This window comes from Amphiura filiformis, chromosome 1 (genome assembly GCF_039555335.1).
Source record: "Amphiura filiformis chromosome 1, Afil_fr2py, whole genome shotgun sequence".
In the NCBI taxonomy this organism is placed as follows: domain Eukaryota; kingdom Metazoa; phylum Echinodermata; class Ophiuroidea; order Amphilepidida; family Amphiuridae; genus Amphiura; species Amphiura filiformis.
This window is the reverse complement of record NC_092628.1, coordinates 50,293,445-50,319,952: the sequence shown is the minus strand read 5'-3', so window position 1 is coordinate 50,319,952 and position 26,508 is coordinate 50,293,445. Positions and strand designations below refer to the sequence as shown.

At 35.3% G+C, this 26,508-nt stretch overlaps 1 protein-coding gene and 1 pseudogene across 1 annotated transcript in view; both read right to left on the bottom strand.

Moving 5' to 3' along the window:
• LOC140148382 (neuronal acetylcholine receptor subunit alpha-3-like) overlaps window positions 1-18,591 on the bottom strand; it is a 71,224-nt pseudogene extending 52,633 nt beyond the window's left edge.
• Window positions 1-26,508, bottom strand: part of LOC140148402 (aspartate dehydrogenase domain-containing protein-like) — a 316,009-nt gene that overhangs the window by 193,223 nt on the left and 96,278 nt on the right. The gene's annotated exons all lie outside the window — the stretch shown is intronic.

Here is a 26,508-nt window from a genome sequence, read left to right as displayed (position 1 = left end):
TCGAAAATAAGTTGTTACCTAGTTTCCTATTGGAATGAGGACAATAAAATAAGATCGGGGGGAGGGGCAGGGTAAATCCAGAGCGAAACAATACTTCTAGTGATTTGTAAGGTTTGTCTCTTTCACCCATCATGATTATTTTCGACATCGCCTAGGTATGTACATGGTAAAGTAAACAGCATTGCGAATGGTAGAAAATCTAATTTGCAACTACATCATCATCATAATCATCATCATAATCCTCATCACCATCATCGTCGTCGTCGTCGTGAAGATATACAAGGCAACATTAGCATCTGAATCAGAAGCCACCTGTCAGCGTATTAGGAGCTGTACACCACTTGCTTACTTGCTTAAGATGAGTGGTGTCCTCGAACTACAACAGCACGCCAAGTCCTTCTGTCCTGCATGGCCGTTCCCAAATCCATAACATCCAGTCCAGTGTCCTAGCTGTTTCAATACATCCACGTATGTTAGAGGGGGTCTACCAGGTTTTCTGTTTCCATGTTTTGGTGTCCAATGGATCAGCTTAGCTATACAGGCTCATTTTTGCTTCTGTACGCGTGCCCAGCGAAACGTGTCCTCCTCTCTCTGATCTTATGTGAAAGTTTCGGTAGGTCACCATACAGTTCTTTGTTTGTGATGTGCTGCTTCCAATTGATGTTGTATACTGTTCTAAGCATTCTTGTGTAGCAACCATCAAGTTCTTTACATAGTCTGGGAGACATGGTCCATGCTTCACATGCATAGGTTAGAACGGATTCGACGGTAGCAGCAAATAAACGGATCTTGAATTTCATTGGGAAAACGATCCAAAACGATCCAAAAACGTTTGATTTCCAAAGGTATAAATGGATACGGTGCTTTAAATACTCATCTTGAATTTGGACCGCAATAAGGTATGAAAGCAACTATTCCTGGGAAGTATCTACCATTAGAGTAAACAATACGAATTGATTGTATTGCATTTCTTCGACTTTATGTCTAACATTGCCTAATGTAACGTTTGGTAAATAAAGAAAATGTTCATACCGAAGCCTCCGAAGGTGCTATCCCATCTATTCAACGGAAATGTTTGTAATGGGGAATACATAGAGATTGATGACTTTGCCATTCACTATACGTGACAGAAATAAATAGTCATGTTAATGCAACACCATTACGCAAGTAAAAGCTGCCGTCAGCCAGGAGCATATCTTACGTGAAAGAATTACCAAATTCCACCTTCTGTCTGGTGCACACATTTCAAATCGGGAGGATGGATTATGTGTTTCTGTCCCTTTACTGTTTTGGCAGTACAGTAAAGTCCTTTAGACCATAACATTTTCATTAGTGACTGTAATTTGGGTGTATGTGAAGATCTAGTGGGTTGTTTTAGTATAACAGGTTTAGGGGAAGTAATATACACAAATGTTGCAGTTAATGCAGTTTGAACGTGTTGAAAGTAAAAAAGTAAAAATGCGACGGTGGCGTCGCGAATTAAGCATTATTGTAAAATACAATGGGAAGAATTTTTAAATAGCCCTACTTGGGGATATATAAACGAAACATCGTACTAAGGTACGCATTGTTAATCTAATCCCTTCTTCTCAATGTCTTCCACAATCAGTTTTTACTACAAACATGTTACATGCTCAATTGTCATCGGTATCATTATTTTGATAATTCATCACTGGAACTATTCAACAATACTTGCAGGCAGTATTATATTATTGCTGGAACATTTGCTTACTAACGTAACAGACTGCAAAAGGCAGCTATGTAAATATGTGTCCTGCCTGCCTGCCGATTTGTATTTTAACAGAACGCGGTACTCAGTTCCTTTTTTTATAGTAGTCTTGAAGGGGACTAAGTGTTACTAGATTTAACTTGAAAATACTTGCTTCCAGATAGGTAGAGTGGTATCAACCAGTTTTAAAAAAAGATTCAAACAAAAATTTTACCTTCATTGGCAGTTAGAACTAACTAAAGGATGGACAATAATTTTTAATCCCCCCAAAATTAGTGCTGTATTTTTATGTTTTATGGAATGGGGAGTAGGGGGTTGAATTTTACACACTGGTATCAACATCAAAATCTTATGGAAAATATTCCTAAATGCATTAAAGAACTATAATTGCATAGGCTTGTGTAGTATACGGAATCTATATATTAACGTGATTAAGGAAATGCTGCAACTGTATGTTGAAAATGTGATGCGGTCTTTTAATTAGTTAACTGATTTAACTAGTTTAACTAATTTGACTTATCAATCAATTCAAATTAAGAAAAGTAACAGTAAGCTACCATCAATTAACTGATTACAGTCTACCACACATTTCAGAATGCTAAATAAAAACGTTACGAGGCAATTGTTTTTGGAGATGATTAGATCAAAGTTTATAAATTTCATTTAATCATCTCTACGAAATTTCAATCTAACATCAGATTGATTTCTGACTTCTGACGTCATTGCCTGGCAGTATGCGCACGCATCATCCCAATTTCCTTTGTTGTTTTTTTGCCTGGCAGTATGCGCGCGCATCATATTTTGTTCAGGGCCCGTGCTTTTAAACCTCCCGCCACATCACAATAAGGCTGTTGAACAGTGTAGTGGTTGTATGCTGTTCGCTGAAGCATATCGATATACCGGTCTCTTGCCTTTGTAGATAAACATTGAGGTCAACTCATCTATAAAATATAGAGGAGCTCGTTTTGAGCAGGCCAACTTTATCGAATTGTTTTGCGAAAACAAACATAAAAGCAATGACTTATTAATTTTGGTGAAATTATATATTATAGGTAATGTCCGTCGTCGTTAACAAACTGAATATTAACATATCAAGCAATGTTTTATTCGGGAGCGTTGCCATGGCAAATATTAGGAACCATGCTAGCAATCGTTTCATTATTTAATTTGCAAAAAACTCTTACGAGCTTTACTCTACCTGTTTCTGTGTATTGAATCAAATTAGCATAAACTTTGTTGTATTTAATTTGTTGAAATTCGATGCTTCTTTACAACTTGGAGTCAACAAAAAGTAATGTCATTTGCTTATACTAGGCCATGGCAATGAGAGGGAAAGCTTTGAATTAAAACATGAAACGCTTGTTTTTAAAACTTTAGCTAATAACCTTTTCTAGACAAATCACAGAGTACGTTTAGGATTGCCAGGTGCACCGAAATGCCTAGCTGTGTTTACATGCTTACCAGGCAGATGGTATACTCTTACTGCTTTTTCAACCCCTCATGTTACAAATTTGGCTTTTAACTTTACGTGATGAAAAACCCTTAACGTGCCCTTGTACCTTCTTTTTCATTTTGTCTCATTTAGTCAGATTCTTGTATGTTTCTTGTTATAAAGAAGGCACAGTGACGCAAACAGGCCAGAGGGCATTTGTTTTAAATGAGTCAGTTTACTGCCAAAATAATGTATGAAGGTACGTCACACTGGGATAAACACACATTTTATACAATAAATATATATTATCGGTGTAAATCAAATATGTGAATGTACTGGGTTGCTTACCGAGCATCCGAATACTATGATAGCCTAACCCACTTGATCAAGGTTCCTTTATGCAGTACAACTATAATTAGGTGTTATGTCAGAGAACAACCCGGTGTCTTCATCATGTTCATTGTATTTTAAATGAATTTGGTGAAAGTATTGCCACCTGACATTAAGAAAACCACGTTGGCTGATGGGAGTCAAATTTATCCTGAACAATGGTCTCGTGGTGATCAAATCAAGTGCAAAGTACGGAAATATATGCATCAAACGAATTCTGATGATGTAACTTACGGTTATTTGCAGAATGCGATTTATTCACAGAATTGACTGCATCGACATGGTTGTAATGTGTATTTTGTAATTACATTGAAGCATACATTTCAAGAATAACAAATATTTTATTTGAAGGTCGATGAACGTGTTTTCTTGTTTTACATGACAATTCGGGCCGAAATATAAATAACCCGATTGTTGAGCACTCTGCATCTGAAACCGCATACAAGTTAACCACATACATATATCTCAATGCAGTCTCAATGCTGATCCAGCAAAATTCTAAAGCATTCTATCGGCTTCGATAATTTCACGCCATCTGTGTATTTGGGAAGCAAATACTTCAAGTTGATGTAATTTACAGAAATATTGACACTATCTTTACAAGACATCATGGTCCAAATACAAAATATAACGGGGTTTGTCTCGTATATGAAATAGGTTAATAAATGCGTATCACGTGTTGCTCGAGAAATTGTACAAAATAATAATAATAATAATAATAATAATAATAATAATAATAATAATAATAATAATAATAATAATAATAATAATAATAATAATAATAATAATAATAATAATAATAATAATATTTCCAGATTTTGTGGAAGCGGGTGTGATGTGCCCTGAGTAATTTAATTTAATTATTTATCTTTGTTTACAATTTAGAGTTATGTCATGAGATGGGAAACCCCTCTTCTAATTGCAAGAATTAGTGTGTAAAGTTATTTGGGGATTCCCCCGAATTACTGTAAACAAAGTCAGGATTATTTATGGATTGTTTGGGGAACCCCACTTTTCTCTCTAGAACATTCTCTGTATTGCATCATTGCGAAAATTACTTTGATTGTGAAATGGATATATGATGACATCACTTTTAAAATTCCCCCAGGAAGTGAATAACAGAATGATCTATTAATAGATGATGGGTCTTTTTGGATGAGTATAAAAATGTGAGAGTTGGAGTTTGGGCTTTGCAGAATAACATGAGAGATTGTAAGCTCTCTATGTGTTGGTCATCGTGCTTCTTTTTTTAGATACATTTAAACAAGTATGCATAGCCAATAATGTGCTATTTTAATACAGCAACGCAGGCGATTTTGAGTACATGAATGTGCTCTTCCTCATCAAATGATTAAATTTCTTCTCTCGAATTGCTGGAGTCTGGCTTATAAAACAACACATCTGTCAAATACAGTGGAGCAGTGCAGAAAGAAGCCTATTTCCTGGAGAAAGAGTGATTGGTGAAAGAAGCACCATTTTTGGATAAAGCAGCGCAAGGAGATTGTTTGGAGAAAGCAGCGCAAGGAGATAAATATTTGGAGAAAGCAGCACCATTTTCGTGTGAGGATTTTTTACGCAAGGATATGTAAATGCAAATGTGCAATGGACTTCGCTGATTGTCGCAGGACAAGTGAATAAGGATTATATACATCAGCCGTCCAGAACATTGCAAGAACTCTATGATCACCTAGAAGACTACTGCTGGTTAATTTAGTACTGAGTAGTTAAAATTGAGATTGAGTAATTATTTTGTATGTGCATTTGTTGTCATATATTGTACCAATCATATTTTCCCTTCAATTAAAGACTTAGATTTTGTTAGCTTAAGGGGGTACTACACCCCTGCTCAATTTTGTGCCTATTTTTGAATTTTTCTCAAAAATTATAGCGCATTGGTGACAAGTAAGATATGTATATTATAGGGGCAAGGATTACAACTACTGCACTGGAAATTTTATTTCAGCACCGACAACAGTTGTGGAGTTACAGTCAAAAACGAGGGAAAACCAATATTTGATCAATAAATCAATAACTACTTGCCTTGAGTTGCTGAATTTTCAGTGCAGTAGTTGTAGTCCTTGCCCCTATAATATACATATCTTACTTGTCACCAATGCGCTATAATGTTTGAGAAAAATGCAAAAATAGGCACAAAATTGGCCAGGGGTGTAGTACCCCCTTAATCAAACAGTGTATTTGTGTTGTGCATTCGTGTGTATTTGGGTAAAAGGTGATTTTGACCTTGAATCAGTACGACTCGTAACAAACTTCATCGAGCTGTTGCTAGATAAAACAATGATAATAATGGATTGACATTTTAAAAGAAAACTTACCATTCTAAATTTTCTGATTAACATTTTACAGATATTGTAATTTCATGCAATTATGTGTGCATTTTATGCAATGCTGCAGAGTTCTAATGCGTGTTTGCATTTTGATTAACATTTTAAGCATAATACCGTATAACTTGGCATTAGCGAACCAGGTGTGTATTTTAATCGAGCTGTAGCGGGTTTGGTAAAATCAAAACCTAGATATTCATACGTAGAAATTAGATAAAATAATTGAAGATTTTAACCTCAACACTACACTATTTTTTTGCTTACCTGGAACGTTTTCACTAGTAGTAGACGAAGGTAACCACTGCCAAATTCGCCAAGATACACATGTATCTTTAACGAATTATCAAAAGTGTCATGTATGCCGTGCATTGGATTTGTAAGTATATTTGAAGCTGTCTTGATTCAATATTGAGCATTGATATTGGGAAAAAAACATACTTTCCTTCCAAATACAAATTATTGTGAGGCCAAATACGGTAGGTGAATATAAACATACCCATAATATGAAATACGACTCGCTTAGAAAGTTTACTGTATGGATTTAACCCGAGAGATCCACGATCATCCTGTGTGAGTTGCAATGCATATCATGCACAGGAAAATCCATTACATCTAATGTATCAAATTTATTTAAATTTACATAAATCCAGTTAGGCATCACCCTTACACTTCTACTTCTATTTATATTTATTCACTTTGCCAAAATCAATCTTGTCAAACTAAATTTAAAATTTATTTTAGAAATAAAAAAACAATATGCACGATATGTATTGCTTTATGTATTCTTGTTTGGTTGGTTAAAACATTTGGGATACTCTACATATTTTATTCAAGTCTAAAAAATATCCTCTCGGCCAATATGTTGGAATGATATATTAATTAATTGAGTGATGCTTAAATTACGACAACACTGATAAAATATAGATTAATTATTTTAAATCTAAGAAACTGATATGATATCCTACTTTAAGATACTTTATTATTTTATGAGAATGTCACTCTTTATAATTGAGAGCGATTCCGCGAGGCACGTTATCATGGTGTGATGCAATTGTTAGTAGTCCCTCTAGTTAAGTTGACATTGGGGCCACGTCAATTACAAGGAAGTTTTAAAAGATCAATTATTTATACGAAAAACACTTCACAATTTTCTGGTCGGTGTGGTAAGTGAGAGTCTAGCGGTAAAACTTGAGGCAGAAACCCGGAGGCTCTCTCGCGCAAACACGTATGCTATCTTGACGATAACTCTTTCGGTACATTTCTATTTCATCATCCCCTCTCGTCATCAGTGGAGTTCATCAACATGTTAACTTGATGACCATGATACTACCGCAGTGATTGACACATCATGTTGGAAATCCTATATAGGTACAGAACTTGCTGATCTTGTTCTAGATTTGAATAACTTTCCGCTAAGCTGCTTCTATATCGATTGCATGACAGCAACATGTATCTGAATCTAAAATGTGGTTATCATAGGTCAACTTTGAGGTTTGTGGTAATTTGTTTGGATTAGTGGCGTAGCCAAGGGGGGGGGGGGCAGGGGCCGGTGCCCCCGCCTCATGGTGGCCATCGGTTCATGTGAGTCCGTCGGTAGACGGAAGGTGTTGGTGAAAAAATTTGGGTGATCAATGGACTAATTTTACTTTGCTTATGCACGGTGGTGAAAGAAAAAAGGGAAATATTGTTAAATGTTTAAAAATTGTGAAATCAATTGAATAATACATAAACTTAGTTGTTGTTTTTTTCGGTTGCTAGCGCCTGTTTTTTTTTTTTTTTTTTGCACTTCACTTTCTCAAACAATCGAAAGAAGAATTGGGGGAACAGTTCACACAAAATATTTCCGTCGGTACATTTACAAGTTGTGCCCCTTGGTTCTGAAATCCTGGCTACGCCACTGGTTTGGATATTCCAATGTCTCAAGTAAAGAACTGAAATCAGTAACTTGATATCTTATTAGTATCGTCCTGATCCCTGACTTTACTATCGTCCTGTCTGTGTTCCTCAGTTCCTCAGAACTATCGCCGTGCAATTTGCACCCCAAAATTCGCCTGTTGCGATACAACTTTAAAAATTTGGTGCAGAATTGCGATACCGCATTGTACTGACTTTATCTGTTGATTTTCTGTACTTTAAATTGCTCCACAACTTTCAAAATGGAGCGCAAAAGTGCACCCCAAGGTAAAAAAATTAATTCGATGACTGATCATCCAGAACTAAAACCATATTATCGTCATGAAAGAACAAACATCCTAACCATTTACACAGAATTGGAATAGTGTGACTGTGAGATAGAGATAAAAAGAGTTAGATAGGAAGAGAGACAGACAGACACAGATATAAAGATAGAGGTCCATCTTGATCAGTTCACCTACTCAAGTCTGTCACGACAAAGTTGATATCGTGCGTTCATATTCTACGTACAGCCTTAGAATATATGTCAATCAGGTGTCATGATCTGCACTTTTGTTACAGCTTTCAACTGCTGACAGCTATCATTTTATGGGTACAAAATACGTGAAATCAGGGATCCTGTTTTCTTCGCGGTTCTGCCGCTAGCATATTATTCGTGCTACTCACAAGCATGCCACGGTCACAATTTTTTTCGACCTCTGACAGATCCATTTCACTTCATCACCATGATCACAATTTCCTAACAATTACGATCTACAGAACTGTTTCTGATTAATCTGCAACTAAGTAATGTATATCATCATACATATAGATATTTTGAAATGTAATGCTCTCGATCTGTCAGAAGTAGAACAAATGGTGTTAATGACATCTGTATTGATGTGTTGCGGTGATTGAAGTCTAGAGGTATAACAAGTGGATATCTTCAGACTTTCTCATGCAAATACGTTTGGAATCTCTCCACATTAACACCCTTTGATGTCATGATTGTCATCAATTGGGAAATTGTGGCAAGAAATCCGATTTTCGAAGTCGTGCTTGCGGTCATGACGCCCTGACTTATATCTGGGTAGTGCATATACAGATATATGAAAAGCAGTTGATCTCACAGCAGAAGTTAAAACGGTAAAACTAGTTGCTTTTAAATGACCCGATCACATGAACCGTGTGCTCTGAAATATAGTAAATGGTAAGAGATATCATCTTAAAATTGCCTACAATTGGCACACATGATGTCTCCACTACTTAATTGATTATCTTTTCGTTAGCTCGTCAGACACAGCTGTATGAAATACTGCATGGTATACGTTAGACACTTCGATATAACCTAAGCATTATTACGGTGTTACATACATGATAATTACGGAGGTATCGAAATGTAGCACAATATTATCTCATGTTTCTAACGGCGGGTATAGGAATAAATAAAAGGAAGGAAAAGATGTTTTGAGCAAGCAAATAAGATCATCTTTCTGGCGCAAGTAATATGACACTAGATTGTAAACGTGCTGCTCATATGTTAAGTAATCATTTTCATATGTCATGAAATGGTTTTTGAGCAACATCTATAATTTGTTTTTCATGTGAGTGTACACGAATGCCTGAGCACGGAGTTCCAGAATACACAATAATACGAGGGTCATTCAATAAATTCTATCTCCGCTCTTATAACTTTGGTTTTGTAAATGGTAGCTTCCTCAAACTTAGCATGAATATACATTGGAATGTTACCTACAAATTGAGGGAAATGTATATTGGTACCTTTTTAGATTTGTTTAGAACCTAAACAAGATTTGATTCACCGAAAACGGTAAAAAATCGTATTAAAACATTTACAGGAAAATATGTGTATATCCCTCCCACGAGATTAGCTCGATATGCACGTGTTATATGATTATGCTGACTATTTTAACCAAAAAAATATGAAATGTGTAAGCAAGCAGCAAGATGACTGGTAATAAAAAATGCATTTTAGCTTGACGTCATAATCGACCATAATCGACCGAAAGTTATGGACAATTGGATTTCAGCCAAAAATAATACACTGCAAAAAATTGGGCGATTTTATGTTGGGCGATAACGTGTTGGTAAAATAACATTCAACACATACACAATTTATGACATTGATCATTGCCCAACGTTTGGAATTGCATGTATAATGAAATGTTGGGTGATATAGAAATAAAGCCAGCAACGTTGGGCGATTTTGAGAATGGATTAATATATGCTCTTGTACAATGTAAATGAGGTTCCCTTATGTTCTTTTATTTCCTTTCTTCCTACAGTTAGTTTTTTGTATTTAAGGTTAAAAACCTAGTTATAACTCTGCTAAAAACCTTGAAATACCAGAAAATGTTTGGTGGCGAAATTGCATCTTGCTCCAAAAAAGGTACGGCCCTAAAAGATCAGACATGGGTCAAATTTCACCAAACTTAGTCAAAGGTAGTATTTCGGGCCCCATAGGTATTATATTTTAGATCAAATAATTATGAGACTTTTTATAGTGTACAACATATTGTGTTTTGTGCGCGCTAGGTGAGATATAAAATAAAAATGTCTCCAGTTTGTAAGACGCTACATTTATATGCATCACTCACCCTACACGTTATATTATCTTGAAATTGTTAAATTCAAAACTTAATCAATCAAATAAAAATGGTTGAAGGTTATTGCCTTTAGCCATCTATCGTTATATCCTTACTTAAACTATGCAACTCTCTGTGATAGTTTAGATCAGGTATATAGAAAAAGGATCAAATTTTGCCTGCCATTTTATTAAACGCTAAATCCTTTCAACTGGAATAAATATACCTATATGACCTCTCATTTTAATAAATGCCACAAACGGAAAGGCACAATCACATATTACAGTATTAAGATACGAGGCGTATCTTTATTATGTTTCAAGGAATGTTTCAAACTTTCAAGACTTCATAACAAAATAAGATGATGTAACAACTCAAAGTGATATGAAATTCAGTTTCCCGCAATCACAATCAAAGTACACTGGTGAACTTTCTCATTCTCACTGACTATACAAGGTGTATCAAAATAAAGTAAACAGTTCAAAAAATACTAAAAGCAAAGGGTTTCACAAGACCTTGGTGAACTCCAGAGATACAAAATTGCACAAGTTGACAAGTAACACAACTGCAAGCAGTAACGTTGATCTACCACTTCTTGCAAATACCACCTCAAATAAAATGCACTTGTCCCGTGAAACTTTTTACAGTACAGTAATATCACATACTTCTAGTGACTTTTATATTAGAACTACCATTGATATTGTAGTGTATTTTCTCATCTTCTCTGTATATTCGCCGTCGTAGTGTGACGTCGAAATTGATCGTTGCCAGGTCAGCTGGTTCACGCTCTCTGTGTTCGGAACCACGATCAAAATGATAACAACATAAAGTCAATTGGTTGATAACAGGTATGCAAACCAAGCGTGAACCAGTTACTAAGGTATATGATATAACATTACTATAGTGCTGAAGTATATATCAGTAAGATCGAAGAATGTTTCGCCCAGGCAGTAGAGTTTCATAAAATCCCTAATTATTAGCTGTTTGCTACTACATAACTCTCTCTATATAGAAAAATCAGTAGGAACAACCTGGGAAAAGAAGACATTCAGATGACATTATAGCCAATATTTAACACATTGGGTATTTTGTTTGGATCTTCTAGAATAATAGCAATAAGTTTCAAATTGATTACCATTATTTTTTGCTAAAGACAGGTATGTATAGTTAAATATTGATGATAGATTATTTGAGTTGCTAAAATGGAGCATTCCTTTCATGAAATAGAAGGAATAACTCATATTTATTGAGCTAAATTAAATTTAAGATATATGAAAATAGCGCCCTCAATTTTCACACAAATATACAGTTTATTAAAAACCACAAAAGGCAGAAAAAGATGAAAACTTTGGTAAAGAAAAGAAAATCTAAGTTAAAATATATGTGATAGCTGTTGGTATTGTAAACATGGTAAGGGTCTAGAATTTAAAATTATGTGATGTTTTGCTAGAAACATTATAAATGATCACATCAAACAACCGTGCCATGTCTTGATCAGATGTAAAAAGATCACATGGCCTTAAAATTTACGACAGATCAGTTGTCACATGACCTTTTAACCCCGGTATAGTGTTATGCTTCTGCATGCAGTTGATATCTATGCAAAAATACCAAAACTATGGCAGTTGACTGAGTAAAACTGGGGACATACTCCATAATACTACCCCTAACCCTTAATTTAGCAACTTACAATACCATAGATATTTACCAACATACCTCTCTGTAGCAAACAATAAGTGTAGATATGTTTAGACTATTTACTAGCTGGCGATGTTCTAGAGGATCTACACAAAGTACCCAAGTGTTTAGGATTGGCTATTTTGTCATATGAATGCCTACTTTTCCCAGGTTGTTCTTACAGAGTTCTCTATAGAGTTATAGAGTAAGAAATAGCAAATAAGTGGGGATTTTGTGAAAATTTGCTGCCTGGATGAAACATGCTCCGATTTGATTGATATTTCAGCCCAATAGTAGTATGTACCTTAGTAACATTCTCAGAGAGATCAGAGAAAAAAAAGTTGTTGTTTTTTGCCACACCCTAATGTATAATGTACTCGCCAAGATAATCGCTCTTGCCATGTAGTTATTGTACTTAGCTCTCTAGCTTAATGACTCTCGAGCTAAATGCAATAACTCCATGGCGCGTTCGATTATCTTGACTATAGTATTGCACTCAGTTCATTATCCTTATCATAAAATAATAATTTTCACTTTTGCCCCTTGGTTATTGGAAAATCTTCGTTCCTTTATAATTAAGAAATGGAGTAATTACTTGCCAGTGCTACAAGTAGGCGCTTGGCGTGGACTTGGATTTAATTATATTTCCTTTCAGAGGGATGATCTTTTGATACTCTTTGTTATCTTTAGTGGTTCTGACGATGACACCACGCCGGTTAATTAAAAATATCGAAAACTTTCATTGGGTTTAATATTAGTCTTCTGTTGAGAGTGCTGAACTCAGTGGCGTAGTCAGTGGGCGCCCCCGCTAACGATGTCCGTCGGTACATCTTAGGCCGTCGGTACACGACGGGCCTTGGTAAAAACAATTCAGCAATTTATAACAATTCATAATAATATTTTTTCTGTCGGTACATTTACAGGTTGTGCTCCCCTCTGTTCCGAAGTCCTGGCTACGCAACTTGCATAACTTATGACACTGCATACATGTAGTTAGAGTATCGCAAGCTTGTTTCCACAGGGGAATGTAAAATCGTCGTCACCGTTTCAGACTTGTGTACCAAGTGTTAAAAATTAAAAGAAAGAAGCATTTTTAAGTGATATAAAATGAATGACGTATCGAATCTATGATATACATGTTGCTGCAGGGTGCAACATGAGTGAATCTACTCGTATAGTGTGAATCTACCAATTATAAATGTTTCATAGATTTATTCAGGAAACTAACGTAATATATAAAATGCCAATATTATCTTAGTTCAACACGACAACGAATTCCCGTCACTTCCGATGCTTGGGTTACCCTGCTATTCTGGCATTAACCAGACGTGGATAATACAATAAGAAAGAAGTTGGAAACTAAAAAACACATAAAAGGTGGTCATATTTTAAAGTGATGCAGAATATACTGTTGCATATACTTCAGCGTACGCCTGAATTCCCCTATGTATATGAGTGATAACACACTTTTGCGCGATTTGAGTCCCAACAGTTTATTGGATTTAGCATACAGGTAGAACCTGCCGCTTTTACTGGCACATCCCAAAAGACGTTAGAATAGCGTCTGTGTTAAAACACGAGAACGAACATTTCTATCTCTTTTCTATCTGTGTACAATTTTGGTGTTGTCAGGTTTATGTATAGTGCTGCTTTCAGTTATATGTGAAAACTTTAGGTATAAAGCATGCTGACGTGTGTGCGGCAACCGTACACACACGTTTTTATATCAAAAGCGTCATATTTATGGAGAAAGATTCAGATTTAGAAAAATAGAAATGAAATAAAAAAGGGAGATGGGTTAACAAAATAATTTAAACAACAGAAGAATCCAGACGACGCATAGCAAGTGTTAATACTAAGATGAGAATATCACTAGGTTTGGCCTCCGGCTAGTGATGCATGAATTAAACGTTAATTGAGTACCTAATGTGTGTTATTTATTGGCTCTAAAGATATAGTGATGGCATGCTAGATTATTTAAACAATACAAATATTGCAAAAATATCACTTGATTAGTTTTTGAATAATTTCGTGCATATCAAAAGCTTTAGTTTTCTGAAACATAATTCATGTTTTGCAGCCGGTGCCTGTCGGTACTTTCCCCGGTTATGCTAGAAGTTCTAAAGAAACATATAGCTATATGATATGTATACATAGTAGAATCAACTTGATAAATATTTTTCCATCAAAGATTATGAAATGACTTCCTCAGGCACTTTAGTACCCTTGTAACTTATATACTCTTCCTCACGAACGCATATTTCATATACCGCAGCACGTTTGATTAAATAATTCCTTGAATATATTGCTAATCTGCTGTCATTACTGACGAACTTTATTAGGCAAAGAAAATCTTTAACACCGGTCAAATCGATTCAGCTTTCAATTCACCCCAAGCTAATTCTCCAAACTTCATTTAAGATTGGACATTTATTTGCTCTAAAAATGAATACTCCGCAGTTCGTTGGTTAATTAACGTTTTATATGAGAGAGGTACTATATTTAATTCATGGATTACATTTTTAACGACAAAACACCTGAACTCTAAATATATCACCAGAAAAATCAAACTTACGTATCAACACAAGTGAGAAACAGATAGTATAACATTCAAAACAACTAAAAGTAGTAGCTTTTGTGCTGTGGTTTACCATACAACAAAAGATGTTTTCTAACGTACATCTAAGTCTTCCGCTCGGTTAATATAGAGTTAACTCATAGCCCGGAGCCGCTGCAAAAGCGCGTATTTCGTTGTAACTAAGTCTGACTGCTTTCTGCAGGGAGAAAGGGAATTTCACTCCAAGTTGAAGCCTTAATACAACCAAATTGTGCCGATTCAACAGAGACCTTGTACAATCTTTCTTTTTTTTATCTCCCTAGAGGGGTAACAACTCTGTATTCCTGTCCATCTGATGATGAAAATAAATAAGGTGGCTACTCTATAAAAATAAAGCCTCTTCTCGACAAACGTGCAAAATTAGAAATCAACAAGATGTGAATTATAAAACATGTATACGTACGTTCAGCTAGCTAAGTTTAAACCCACTGAGCTCCGTGGAGTAAAATTTAGCCGCGGCTTAAGATTGATTATCGCAATACATTAATGATTATTACTGATGAAAGGTTCAAAACATGATAGATGATCATGACAGAGTATCATCAAAGTATGAATGAATCCAGCATATTATTCGCCTGCCTGGGAATATTATGAATTGCATTGTATTGCATTAACGACATTTGAATCCAGGCAAAGGCTTAACAGATTGGGTTTCGATTTCCAGCTGACATTATCATTGCAGTTTCTTTACTGCTCTTATTATACAAATACATGGTTACTACATACGTTCATGTAAAACTAGTGTTTTGAGGATTACCTTTGAATGTAGTAACTAGTCATTCTACATGTAGTAGCCTGTAGGTACTAATTGTTAATTACTAATTTCTAAAGGAAAAAAGAAAGTAATATGTTTCTGTGTTCATAAATTTATATTGATTTTTTGCGATGTAAAACCAGTAGCATCAGAATCACAACACCTCACAACTAGCAATATAATAGAACTAGTACCACCACCAGCATCATCACATCAGCAACCACAAGTACTACCACCACAACCATCACCACCACCATTTAGAATATCACCACCATTTTGATTCTTAACCAGAAACTGTCTCTTATCAAGACATCTACTGCGGTACGTTTGCTATTTATTTCCTTGTGTCGTTTTCAACTCTGAAGTAACTTGCGTAACAAGTCTATTTTTAAAGCCAGGTAATCTGTTCATCTCTATATCCTAACTAACCTCATGATCTTGCTTGTTTCACGAGGCAAAATGTCAACTGCAATTTCAACTGTGAAAGAAATAAATAACTATGGCACGGGCAAAAATACAGTCTGTACGAGATCAAGGAACTCGAAGGAAATATGCATCATATATTTCCATACAGCTACGGCAATATTTATGATTTGACATAAAATATAGGTTATAAAGATTAATTATAATGTCTGCTATGAATAACGTGTGTGAATAATTGACAGAGATTTAAGCTGCAGTTCTGATAAACTGAGATGGGTCGAATTGAATTAACTAAGTAATTGCATTATTCAATAGTGACTGTAGCCTGTTAATGTGTAAGACATTAAATAAGATTTGCATCGAGTAAATTATGGAATTTATTTTCTCGAAAAGATATTAATTTCGTCTCAATGGAGCTAGGATGAATTACTGAATAAATATTGACTAAAAATGTGACAGTGACTGGTATGCAAGCATATTTAGGTTGGAATACATGTAATGTAAGCGATTATTGAAATTGAAATAATAATAATCAAGTTTAAATGTTCAGTATTATACAAACAGTATGCCATAGGATATAAGGTTATTTTTCAACCTCTTTCAATACCATTGTGAAATAATAATTCTTCTCCCCAGTTAACAAAATACTATAATCCTAAATTTTCTAATAACATAAAACCAGATTCAGACTATAAAAATATTTATTTACTATTGTTTGTATAAAACCGATTATGAAACGTGATTGGCCAATGACTAGGGTATATTACATTACGATTGGAATTGGAGGCAAAGATACTCAATTTGATTGTGTTGTGTAATTATTGTATTAGGGTGATGAAATACCAAAATATGGACGCCAGATAACATCTAGACTTCTCCGTAGTCCACTTGCCCATTTTGCATACTCTGGCTATTACATTTAAGCATAAAACTCTGATTTGTATTAATTTGTGTGCAATTGATAGCTTTTCACAATTGATCTTTTCAGTCACCGTACTCCCTCTGTTTGTTAGCTTCTAGGATTTTTTACTCGGGCTTTCGCGAATAAACTGGTAGATTCCAAAATCAGAATTGTTCAGTATTAAAGTGAGCCAATATGCAAGATATGTTGCATTCAACAACATTAAGTATTTACTTTTACTGTCACTAATTATATAAACTCTTTATGACCATTTTACTTTTAATTATAATACACATCAGTATAATTTTGAGTTCCAGGATGCGTTCATCATTATTCAAATCAAAATTCGACTATGGCATAGTCTAGATACCATCAAGCAATCCACACGCAATACAGTTTGTGTTACTTCAGGAAACGGCAGGTTTGCATGGCTTACGCAGCAGTGTTCAAAACAGGAAGAAACCCTTTCCAGGGGAAACCCCCACTAATACATTGAAACAGATATCCTAATTCCTAGTGCTTGCACTGGTCAGAGCTTATGAATGTAACAAACATTGTTTTGCAGCTCTGTGTTTGTATAGCTAATCTAACCGAGATTGCATCCTAGTTTTTCGTTGATTGTCATCATAACAACAATCTTGCAAATGTCTTCAGTCCTATAAAGAACAAGTGTTGTTCTAGAGTCTATCCCTCCGAGTAAAATAGTATCAAAGGCTTTTAAAGTATTATGTGAAGCAAATTACATATCACAACCTGGGTAAGGTAGTTTGAAGATGAACCAGGTAATTCAATTGACCTGATCGAATTTCTGGATTCCCAAATGAATTTGCCTCTTAACTTTCACGTCATAAGAGCTTTCAATGAAATTGAAATACATTTAGATTTAGAGAAGTGCGTTTTACGTTAACATAATAAGAGCTTCTTGAATTAGTTTAACCCAAAATAAATGGAAAAATATCACATTACTAAATGTAAAAATGTAAGATGATCAAGATGAGTATGCCATATATATCCTTCTAAATGAATTCATGTGATTCTATTACCTAGGTAAAAAAGAATTGGTTTCAAAATGAGTAAGTATTAAGTATCATTAACAATGGCGCTTCCTTGTAATGAAAGCTCTCTGGTAATGTTTACAAATTTATTAAAGCTAAATTAAATTGTGCTACTTTCTCTTTCACAACATTGTAATTCTAACTGTTTCTTGTTATTAACAAGGTATCACTAGAACAATTGTTTAAAAAGAAACGGCGATCAATGTCATTAATCCCTTGTTATTATTATTATTAATATTGTCTAACTTTATCTGCCTCCGTTTCATCATGATAATATTTATTACTACGATAATCTTATGTTATATTATTACATCTGACTTGCAAATCCGTGTCTACATGATCATAATTAGTATAATTAGTATAATTAGTCAATTGGAGTGGTACACCGATGCTCCTTGGTTTTAATTTGTGATATTGCATTTGCCCAGAATGTTGTCGCTGTATGTGATGTATTCACATTTTCGTTCGTACTCGTATACCATGATACTATTACCTCGAGCCGTTTGAACAACCACCTGTGTTGCGTTCGACATGTTCGAACGACAGCCCACGTGCTGCATGTGCGTAACCAAGTTGGAAAAAAATATTAGTCGTAAACTATTTTAGTGGTACAATTTAAGTGATGCTTTATCAAAATGAGTATGGTACTTACCCCCAATGAAAGTTGTGGTAAGAAATAACCCAAGCTTAAGAAGCGAAGTTACCGCCATTCTCAAAATCCCGTGTTGCCTATTCGGCTCCTCACATGCTGAGTGCATCGACTGTGATCTGAGCCTGGTTAGCGTGCTTAGTATAAGTCGTAAATTCATACAAGATGAAGTAGCATATTGAGCGTGCGCAGATTAAGGACCAACCAAGGGTTTATTCTTGTTAAGAAAATATTGTTTAAAGAGAGGACGGGGTATTTGTTCTTTGTGACACATCAAGGACATTGTCATTACTATTAATCTGTCATTTTATCTTGTCATTAGTCTAATATTTTTTTACAATTAGAAATGTTTAAATATAAATGTTGTAAAGTATACCATTGTCAGTCTTAGTAGTGTGCTATGAAAGTATGTGAAAGTATTTTATAAACACTCAAAAGATATTTAAGAGTACTCGAAGTAAACTTTATAAATCTGATGATTTATACTTAAAGTGTATGTAGCTGGGAGAAAAAGCCGACGATCAATTGAAAATCTTGACCTTTCGTATTGAAGATATGAATTTTTTCCCCAAACACACAAAAAATAGGTCTTTTTGGGAAAAAATCCATATCTTCAATATGAAAGGTCAAAATTTTCAATTGATCGTCGGCTTTTTCTCCCATCTACATACACTTTAAGAACATATCATTAGATTTATAAAATTTACTACGAGGACTGTTATATATCAAAAATGTGAAAAATATCAAATTTGAATGATAATTTGTCATAAAATTTGTATCGTGAATTTCAAAAAATGAAAATTATTTGATATCAGAAAGACATTCTTCGTATTCAGGATGCAATTCGATATGTCCGATGTGCTCTCATGTCCCACAAAAAATACTGTCGAAACGCTCCAAACGCTCATTCCAGATCCCTTAAAGATAGGTGAAATAAAATAAAACATGTTGGTGAATACGCATTGAAACAGGCATACGAGCATTCGCATCCACGCAAAACTGGAGAGACCCCTACACGCCCCACTCACATACACACGTGTACAACAACACATACCTTAACAAAGTTGCACCCGCGTACCCATGGTATTTCAGAAGGTGGACGTGTTTGAAGTTATTTTTTTCATGGACCCCCGGAAATGTGAAAGATAACATTGCTACAGAAATTGTAAGAACACTTTTTTGGTGAACACAAACGCACAGCGTAGACACTCGAACGTATAACACCACAGAACTCCACTAAAGCAAAGCAAGCTGGTTTAAAGACTGAAAGAAATAGGCAAACGATACGTGACACGGTGACAGTGATAATAAGACAATGCAACACACACACGCAAGACACCCCTCACCCCACACACCACCCCCCCACCCCAACACACACACACACCCCGCCCTATACAAAAACAGAAACTAGCATACCCAGCATAATATCAATGAAGAACTGACTTTATTTAGGGTAGTCGAGGTATTGTTGGTCGAAGCAGCCAAAAACAAATCGATTTTCATTATTTAAATCAATATATATTATTGAAAAATAATACTTTGATGTTTTGCAAAGGTTCATTCTACAAATCATATACTTTGAAAACGTGCTTGATTTATTGTTAATGAGTTATGTACGTTTTATAAAAGTGTTGTTGTTTCAGCCCTCTTTACAACATAACTCAAGAACCACAGGACCTACAAAAGTATACCTGTGATATTTGAATTCTTCTACACGTTCGATATGAAATGATCAATGTCATTTTTGCTAAAGCTCACTACCATTCGCAACAGTTTAAAATAGTTGCTAACCTGAAAGCTTGTTATTATTGTTGTAATTATCCAACAGACGATGACTGGCGGGAATTTTGTCATTTCCGGTAGCAATGTTAGTCTTGCTAGCAATCTCCAAAAGTGGATCATGAAGACTGCTAGCAAGACTAACATTGCTACCGGAAGTGACATAACTTCCCGCCAGTCATCAGCTGTTGGATCATCACAACAACAACAAGCTTTAATAAAGTCAGTGGTTCATTGACGAAATTGTCAGCAAGAAAAACTAGTAAGTTTTCTTCAAATTGGTTTTGACAAAAGAAAAACTCTTTTAACATATTTGACTATATTATCCCCAATATTTGTTGTTGATTTATTGCAATTTCTATAGCAATGTTATCTTTTCCATTGCCCGGCCTCCATAATAAAATAAGCTTAAAAGACTGATGTTATGCTGGGTGTACTCTTTTAATTCGTTGATTACCAAACCTGTTTTTTTTAGAATAGACATTACCATTATATCACTGTATGGTGCTTTAACAATAATCATTTCAAATATATTCCCTGCAATAACTATGGAACTAGAACATTTTATGAGACATAACCATAACAAATCTGTTATAGCTTGAGCTTCCGTCGTAATCACGAGCCAATTACGTATATAGAAGCGGTTCGATAAATTAAAGAATCATTTTGCGACATGTCATGATCTAATGATATTTTTAAGTGTCCTAGTTTTACGACTCGATAGACAGAAAGAACCAATTAGCAGAAATCAACTGTTTAGATAATGTACATTACAAGATATTGCCTGTGTGTCTGCATTCAATAAATGGGCTATTCCAGTTGAAATCCATACACCCCCTAAGGAAGACATGACCTTAATCTCCCACACAAGGGTTTAGATTTTTAAAATGAAGTTACACGTTCAGGTAACCTCAATTGAGACTTCATCACTCCCTTTGAAGGAAAATTTACTGCAGTGATATGAAAACCTCATTTAATACATTAACATGACACAAATCAAGATGTCACAGGATGCATTTGTAATCCTATGTGAGTATTATGTGAGAAATTATGTAATAATACAATGAACTTAAGATTACATGCCACTATCGTTTTATTATGTTTAAGACTATGTATAAGTCCCTTCATAAATTCTGTCCAGGAAGTTAATGTAAGTTATTTTTGTGATACGCAATGTGTGCCTACAGGTTATTTTGTGTCACGGTGACAAATGCAAAGTGGACTCAAGGCTCCTCAGTGTCCGTTTAGGCTAATGCATACTCCGTATCGCCGTCAACAGCGGCAACTTACCTGATGTCAAATTGTTAAAATGTACTTAAAAATGATATAAACATTCCTTCCCATACACAATGCATCCATCAAGACAAATTAACAGTTTAAATAGTTGATACCCTGTATGAACGCAGTCGTTCACCACGTATAGCCACAATCGTATCCAACTCCTTTTTTCATGATATGATTTGTGATTTAGAAAAGGGGTAAGACTCAGTTGATACTACCCATTGAGCTCTAATATTCATGATATTAGTGCGCTTCATACGCAACCGTCATACGCAGGTGGTTTCATTGACCTGAAGATCTAAAATCAATTCTATAAGATTAAAAACCTCTAAGACCACCTCTCGGCTAATGGCATCGTCAAATCAAGTATGTTGGTGTCTCGCCAGGGTTTTTCATTAAATGGATTACCACAAAAAATGGAGTTGTAGGTTTGTCGTGTAATAACCTAATTTCAACACGCGCTTGTACCTGAAGATTGAATAAAAGCTGGGCTAGTTTATTAACATTCAAGTAGACTTTACCGGCAAATGGGTTAAGTGTCTTTACCAATTAAGAGGAATTAACAAAGATAAATATTATGCGTACGTTCTGGAAAAACAGGAGAGGTTGCGCGTATTTTTTCCAGTTTCATCCGCCTAGTACTCGTATTATATGTTGTTGTCCAATCAATTAAGCTTTACCAATCGCCGATCAGTTGCGATTGAGCGATAATGTACTTTAAGTTGTGTTTCAAACATGTCTAGTAAATAACGCGTCAAAGAAAATAACAATATCCGCATCTTCAGCGACATTTCGGGCTTCACCACAACAGGGGGTACCCTACCAGTTAATGTCATTGTTTCAAAACTCAAGCCTGACATTATCATCCAAAATAATCAAGACAATTCCATCCATCTTGTTGAGTTAACTGTGCCATTTGAAACCAACATATCAAAAGCCCATGAGCGGAAACAAACGAAGTACCTTGACCTTGTGTCCGACATTTCAGATAATGGGTTTACTTGTGATTTGACATGTTTTGAAGTCGGATCACGTGGGCTCATTACCCAAGAAAATGTTGGACGCATTGTCGAGATATTTTCTTTTGTAGGCAGAGCCAAACCGTCCAAGAAATTCATGAAAGAACTCAGCAAAATGGCCCTCCTGTCTAGTTACACGATCTGGAATGCTAGGCAGGAGCCGGCCTGGGGCTCCGCAGATCAGCCCCACATCAGTTTGTGATCGCACCCGCCGCCCTGCCATTTTGTTGGGTTCTTTCAGTCCTGCTTGGTATTCCTGGTGTGTTCTGCTTGTTTGTATATTCTTGTGTATTTTTGCTAATGTATATTATGTCACCCTGCATTAATTTGGACATTTTGTCCAGATTTTGTCCTGGGTTTTTGTTCCTCCTTGTATTCTTGCTTTGCTTATATTTTGTTTTTGCATTCCTGAATAAAGGTTGATAAAACAACAATGTACCACTAAGGGAATTATTGTCAGTACTGTGAAATGACACAGAATTAAATTGGCCCAGACACAACAACAGAAAATACTACTTACTTGCTCTATTAAATCACACTAGGGAATGTGGATGAATAAGAAAACATCATAGAATGTTATTTGCAATTTAGAAACACCTGCTGCCCCGTCTGAGATCATCTTTTGGCGGGGTAGAGTGATAAACAATTCATTACAAGTCGTGTCAACACGGTGGCCAATACATTTTATCAACCCAAAGTAATATCATTAATGGAGATGTACTCTACATCAAATCACTGGGGTGCGTTAACTCACGAAATTAAACTACTATTTTCATTAATTTAATTTACAGACGCAAATTTCATGGTTGTAGAAGAAGCAAGCTCTGTGTCTGACCAGCCCCTCCTTTATTAATAGGCAGTTGAGGGAATGTTCAATCAATTGAAATCGGGAGTGTGTCTTTATGGACATATAAGCCAAAGTACAAAGATGAATCATGAAATTTCAAAACGTATTTCAAGGTATTTTTCCACCGTATGAATAACACTGCCAATGGCGTTTGATGAATTTTTGGTATCAAGTTTTGACATTTAACATAACGCTGTTTTAGTTACACATTTGGCTTTATTGTAGATGTACGTAGATCTTTTTATTCCGGAAATTAAAAATACCTTATTTTAACAACATGAACAGCATTCATTGTTAAGCCTGCATTGTTAAATTAATACCCCAATGTGCGCATCTATTTAACGTGTACACAATTTATCTCGAGATGCAAATTTCTTTGCATAAAACAAATCAATAGGACACCTCCTGGGGTATCATAAAAGGCTATTCGTGTGGACCTTTTTGATCTGGATCAATCAATTAGCTGTTAAAAGGTCTTTGCTAAGACCAAAGGAAAAACTTACGTGTTTCTGCTGATAGTTTCGCCGGAAACCTTTTGGCTTTCTAAAGCGATTGATGTTGTTAGTCTTGCTAACAATCTCCAAAAGTGGATCATGAAGACTAACATTGCTACCGGAAGTGACATAACTTCCCGCCAGTCATCAGCTGTTGGATCATCACAACAACAACTGACTTTGATAAAGTCAGTGGTTCATTGACGAAATTGTACGTTTTCTTCAAATTGGTTTTGAAGAAAAACTCTTTTAACATATTTGTCTATATTATCCCCAATATTTGTTGTTAATTTATTGCAATTTCTATAGCAATGTTATCTTTCCCATTGCCAGGGCTCCATAATAAAATAAGCTTAAAAGACTGATATCATGCTGGGTGTACTCTTTTAATTAGTTAATTACCAAACCTGATGAATTTGTTTCAAAGTACGCAAATATAATACACAACTAGGCACTTTGATATGGTTTTTAGTATATTCTTTAAAGATTACCTTTTATTTAGTCCTGGCCCTAGCTAGAACCCGGCCTACACCGGATAGGGCAGAGATTTTGACACTTGATTTGGGTTATTGGACCTTTGAGGTTAACGAATCACAGAGGTGCTTTTGCGAAAGCGGCTGCGAATTCGAGAAATCCAAGATGGCCGCCGGCGGCCATTTTGAAAATTTTAAATTTTAGTTTTCACTCAATATTCATGTGTAATACATCATTCTATAGGTTTTTGCATACAAGGAATCAATTTCTGACATTATTTTTATGATTGAAGGTCAGTATAACATGTTTACATTCAAAATGGCCGCCAAATGGTTGCCAAAAGATGGGGTTTTCATTAAAATGTATTTAGAATTCAATATTTTAACTTATTTGATGTTAAAAATAACCATGGGTTGCTGATATTATGGTCAGTTGTCTATGTCATTTCTATCATCTCCTGGATGTTTAAAATCAAAATGGCTGCCAAAATGGCCGCCAAAATCGTCTTTTTTTCATTAAAATGTGTTACAGGAGTATTATGAAGTACCAGATTTACAATGAAATGGTGCCAAACATTGTGTTCTTTTGTATTCAAAGTATCTCTCTGGTAAAGGGGTAACAATATGACATCAGCATCAATTAATATGATCTCATGGGCATGTAAACATTCAAAATGGCCGCCAAAATGGCTGCAAAAACATGATTTTTTCATTAAAATGATATTTAAAACAGCATTTTAATAGATGTTGTGTTAAATATTTTCATTGAACGCTGATATAATGTTAAAGAAGTATTTCTATCCAAATTTCTTCCTGCTCATGTGTTTTTACATTCATGAAAGAAACCTAAACCCAAATTTTCATGCAAATCGGACATTCAGTTGGCGAATTATGGGCTATAACATATATTTCAATGGTCCATAGGATTGTGTGTGATACTTTCGTTGTCGACAGAATGAAATTCAAAATCGAACATTTCGGCCCGTTTCTCTAGATATAAATTATAAATTTATAAGATAAATTTGCAAGATTCCTTTTGCACATGATCATTATGCACCTAGTAAGGGAGACCGGGGCAGGTTGGCCCCCTTTTTCCCCACTTATCTGGAGAGCTCAGTTTGTGGGTTAGGAGGCTCTCAATTTGATACTTGAGAGCTGTTTACTCTAGGTAAATGCTAACAAATTTATATGGCTCTGTGACTTATACAAAAGTTATAGTAGTTGTAGGAGAGAGCGAAAAGAAAATTAACCAGGCCGGGGCAGGTTGGCCCACCAAACGGGGCAGGTTGGCCCTCTATGCACAACCGTGTGTTATTGCCATATTTCTTTCCAATAAAACATTCTAAAGTTACAACTGCGGTAAGATATCACCTATCATAGTTCCAAGATAATCAAAAATAAAATTCATTTTGCGCCATCATGGGTCATTCTTGAGGAAATAGCTAAAATCAAGGAAATAACGTTAACCAATCATCTTATAAAACCCATAACGAAAAACTGAAAGGCTGTGGATAACAATTGTAATTGACTTTTTTGTTCATTATTAACTATTCTGAGTGATGAATTACTTTTTATGTACAAATTCCCAATTATAAAGAAATATGATATTGAAATATTGCTATTTCCAGTCAAAAAGTGCTCAAATAGGACAACAATATAGATTTTTTTTGTACTATACTCCGCCTTTGAACAATTTTATCCATGGAACTGACTAGTGTTGGTGTGTAAATTGTATTTTGCTTCATTTGACACAAAATGGGTGAAAATGGAGAAAGTATGCATAACTCTTGCCCATAAACACAATGGGGCAACCTGCCCAGCACAAGTGGGCCAACCTGCCCCATAGTCTATTTTTTGTTTTCCATCAAATTCCGCAAAACAGAAACAGGATGGAAAGCTTTCAACTATATGGCATTTTAAGCAAGACCCATACCTTCCAGCAACTTACAATTTACATAGTGTATTATGTGCAACAATAGTGCTTTCTTTCCTTTCTTTTTTCTCCAAAATGACCATGCAAGTAGTTTTTAAATTGATAATATTATGTCTCAACAACATGTAATTTATCTGATTTTTTAAGGAAATGGTGCCACATGAGTGCTTTCTTCGAGATCCAAAAATATCTTTGTGGCAGAAGGGTAACGTAA